Source organism: Camponotus vicinus, unplaced genomic scaffold, assembly GCF_025532165.1.
Source record: "Camponotus vicinus isolate PSW18456_S1 unplaced genomic scaffold, iyCamVici1.0 SCAF_11, whole genome shotgun sequence".
Classification (NCBI taxonomy): domain Eukaryota; kingdom Metazoa; phylum Arthropoda; class Insecta; order Hymenoptera; family Formicidae; genus Camponotus; species Camponotus vicinus.
The window spans coordinates 8,471,733-8,476,191 of record NW_028141947.1 but is presented as its reverse complement, the minus strand read 5'-3'; the positions used below and the strand labels follow the sequence as shown (position 1 = coordinate 8,476,191).

The 4,459-nt window shown below is 37.7% G+C and overlaps 2 long non-coding RNA genes across 3 annotated transcripts; one reads left to right on the top strand and one right to left on the bottom strand.

Moving 5' to 3' along the window:
- Positions 1–11: 11 nt before the first annotated feature.
- On the bottom strand, positions 12–4,239 carry LOC145961633 (uncharacterized). The gene is made up of 3 exons (XR_014435664.1): positions 3,705–4,239; positions 1,607–1,822; positions 12–802 (listed from the first exon to the last, which is right to left on the bottom strand). It is a non-coding gene; the product is annotated as an uncharacterized LOC145961633 (long non-coding RNA).
- LOC145961631 (uncharacterized) lies at positions 229–2,038 on the top strand. Of its 2 annotated transcripts, XR_014435663.1 has the most exons (5): positions 229–472; positions 617–820; positions 1,242–1,544; positions 1,622–1,768; positions 1,841–2,038. It is a non-coding gene; the product is annotated as an uncharacterized LOC145961631 (long non-coding RNA). The 2 variants fall into 2 exon arrangements; XR_014435662.1 differs by lacking the exon at positions 617–820.
- Positions 4,240–4,459: the final 220 nt, after the last annotated feature.

Here is a 4,459-nt window from a genome sequence, read left to right as displayed (position 1 = left end):
TAGATTCAATTTTCATACCAATAACTTGCAGGAATTTTAACGCGATTTATCTCTTATCTGATGAATGCGCAATTTTTATGTGATTCTTTCTTGTATAACGAGAAAAATATTTGTATATCTCTTGTTAACTTTTGTCGTAAAAAAACAATAACAAGGCTCGACGAAGAAAATTTAATTTATTATTCACTCGTTTCCATACCTGCGTGACGTTAATTACGATGATTGCTTTAAATAATTTCCAACAGCTCGTTTAATTTAATCGATTACCACTGGCCTCGTTATATTGATGAAATTAACAGAGCGAAATATGTCACGAGACGCGCGATCGTTACGTAATGACACGATGACAGGTGCGTCACACACGTATTTTATTGCACTCGGATAAGATCAGCGGCCGACGGTCGGCGCATAACTTACGAGCAATAAGTCGTTACAATTTAGATGACGATCTCGCAGCCCACGGCCAAGTGAGGTACGTTCGCGGTGCGTTTGTCGCGATCGGGCTTTCACACCTTCAATTATATTTATATCGCGGATCGCCTGTACAGCCCTCATATCAGGGTGTTTAACACAGCGTATCTAACGATTAGTTGGACTATCATTGTGCTTGTTATAGCGATTTACCTATATTTACTCCATTTCTCGAGTTCTCAATTATCAAGGCGATCTTTTAACTGAGCGAAGAATTATTTCCCGTGAAAAATATGGAAAAATAATATATATTGCGAGACACAAGCGCATTGTGTGAAACATTCTCTTATCTGATGAAGGCGCAATTTTTATGGTGGTTCTTTCTTGTGCACTGAAAAAAAAATTCTGGGTAAATCTATGAGATGCATTTAGTAATGCATTTTTTGAAATATTTATTTTTTATCATCAAGTATGATAATAATAACAAAATATTTAGTAATAGTTATAAACATTTTCCAAAAATAGTTATAAATATTTTACGTTTAATCGAGTTCACTAAATATTAAAAATAATTAAATAATTTCGTCTTAATCACCTATACGTTTAGTTGAAACTATTTCACCACAGCGGTGGGTAACATTTATCAAGTTTGGATTATTATAACCAAGCCTTTTTTTCAGTGTGTAACGAGAATAGATAAAAATTCAAGTCGCAAGCATCAATTATCGAATTAGAAAAAGGAGCTCTTATCGTTTTAACTTTATAAATATGTGTATATACATGTATATTACGGACAGATTGTTCTTTTTATATTAAATTCAATTTTCCAGACTCTTATTCTCCTCCAGCACTGACGGCAACAGACAAAAATTACGAAGCATGATTTATCGGAATATCGTGCCGCTTGTACGCGATTAAACGAAAGATACGGGCTGTCGCGTGAAATATTCACGAAGGCATATTCGGAGATGATACTTATTCCAATATCCGATATAAATCTTGACGCCCGCGGTATTAATATATTCCATGGCTATATGGCTATTTTATAGGTGGCTTCAAGAAGGAGAACGTGAATTTTTATCCTCCGCAGAACCGATGGCCCGTACGGCCCCCTCGTGAGAGCCCTCATCATGGTTTAGTTCCTACTTAACTCGGATTATATATGTAAACGCGACCAAATCGTTAACTATCTTACCTGTATTCTCTGCAGCCTGCGGTTCGAAAGAAATTTAAACCCATGGAATGTGGCCGGATCGCCGTTAATAGCCTGCGAAGAAGCATAATTCTTCGAGACTATGTTATTTGTATTAGCTATTTCTTGAAAGCAACTCGCTGAAATTGACTGGTGAATCGACTGGTGAGAGATAGACAAATCGAATCATCAAATTTCTTCTCCAGAAATCAAGCGTCTCTGGAAATTTTTATAAAGATTTTTACAGAAACACTTTTAAGAAGAATTGCAACGATATGATTGTAATAATTATAGCTGAAATTTATAAAAGTGAAGTCGAAAAGAAAGATATCGAAAATGTACAAATATTGAATTTTTAATACACATGGGGAGAAGAAGAATATTAGATAAATTTAATGAAAAAGACAAGTACACAGAAAATTTAATTGGATTTAATTAAATCATTAAATGATGTTATCATCTTATTTTTCGCCAATAACACACGAATATGTATTCTGTTCTATAAATTATCCCTTCAAAAGTGAACTGACTCTTTACTTTCTCTCTCAATGAAGATGGAAAGGAAACATCGATTCACGCCTGACAATGTTTGAATATCTGTCAATTTAAAATTGGACAGGGATATGTGAGAAAAAAACAAAATGTCCCCTCACCCCGTGCGAGGGATACGAAAAGGGTGGGAGGGAAAAAGCTGCTCGATCCGCGCGCTGTATGAGAGAATTGGACCAATCAGGGCTTGGTGGGTTCCAGGACGCGGAGCGCTATTAATCCCCGGAGGATTTGCCATGGAGTTTTTGCGTTCGTGATCTGAACCCGGGGTGGCGTTGCGGTTGAAGCTGCGGTTTGATTTATCTCCAACCGCTTCTCACGCAACCGCGATAACTCACCGGCCCTTAATTTCTATTTTTCGCCCCGCTCGCCCTTCTCGACCATCGTCACCCCTGCTCCTTCTGCTTCTTCATCGCGATCGCCGGTACTCGAGTGGTTGCGTTACTCGATGTTGCTACGACCTCGATCCAATCGACCGACATGAATTAATCGTACCGCAGATTCTCTACCCCCTCTAATCACAGAATGCAACGATATCTGGACCTCGCGGTAATGATATAGATTAACCCTCTCATTAATTTCCCTGTAAAGTTCAACAATCGCGATATATGTTAGATCATTTCTGAACAATTGCATTCGACAATTGCAAATAAAAAATATTTAAGAATTACTATTGTTCTTTGAGATTGCTGTATATTTATAAAATGAAGGGTGCAATATATGTGAGCCAATAGTACGAGAAATGCGAGACGGCGCATTCTTCTAATTATCTCGCAGGTCTTCGGCGAATAAAGAAGAGAGTCCTGTAATTTTCTCCTCTATTGGACCCGCTATGGGAAAACGAGCAGAAATTCCGACCACAGAAAGTGGCAACAAATGGAAAATCACCAGACGCGTTATAGATTCTATATAACCGGAAGTTTGCACCATTTATTTTCTCCGGAAAATGAGAAATTGACGGATCGTGGATGGGGCGGCGATGGCGCCGCCGGAAGGATAAGAGAAAATGCGAGCGCGTTCAATGGAGGCGAAATGGTAGGAAGGAGAGGAAGAAGAAAAAAGAGCGGGCATATAAGTGAGAACTCGCAAATGACGATACGATGACGATGCGCGCGAGCTGTCGGTCATAAGGGAAATGAATAACGAGATGCCAGCAGCCATTTCGACGCCGCTTGCGTTGCCAGCAGGATACTATCGATTATACGATGAACGTTCGTGGCAATCGATCAGGAAACACGCTGAAATTCGACGTTCTGCTTACGTCTACTTGTCGGTTGCACTACCAACGATTGTACACGCCAGTCAATCGATTATATAGATTATATGGATGGTAATTAATCATAATTACCAAATAATACTGGATAATAAATTTGTTAAATATAATTAAATATTTGAAACGATATTATTTTTAGAATAACCTAACCAGATCGATTTTTTTTTTGGCAACAAAATAAAACACACTTTGTTAGATTGGCGATATTAGAGATCGATATCTTTCGCAGATTATACTTCGTTTAATACATTCATCGTAACAATCTGCTTGAAATCTTACCATCATCAATCTTATTGCCAGTGATTGCATATTTCACTAACTTAATTCAAGAACCGGGCATTGTCGATGGGAAAATTGGTAGCATTAAACCGTCCGTGTTTGACATATTACATTCTCAAACTCCGCATTCATATGTTGAATTATGCTTGTTCGACAAAGAAACATAATTCGTAGATGAGACTGGCTCTTGGTCGGAACTCGAGGGATCTTGTCTAACTAGTTCTGGTTTCAGAACCTTCAGGCAATTCGATCCTACGTAATTGCCTTCTTGGATTCTCCTTGACCGCGACTTGGACTCCGACAACGTATCCAACGATTTTATCACGTCATTTTCTAGGCTTAAATGAGTCGATTCTTTACTTTTCTTTATGCGGAACCTGCGCAATCCTTCTCACCCAACCTGGTCAGAATACCAAGAATCGAATCGGCAATCAAGGTAATTTAAAATTGAAAAAGATTATATTCAGACTGTTTGATTCTTGGTCACAAAATGTACTGATATTCAACAAAAACGATATATTGTATAATAAAAAAGATTGCAGCTGTTAGCAAGAATCTTTCACGTAAATAATTTTCAAAATGCGTCATTCTTAATATTTTGAAATTAATTAAGTGGCTTGTAATAATCGATGAAATATAATTTGAAGTTGTTTCAATCATCACATTCGTTTATTTATTCGAGACGCTCACATGACTATGTGATATAATTCGCACTTGTGTGTCAAGCTTTATCTCTTTCAATTTGTCACTCTCGA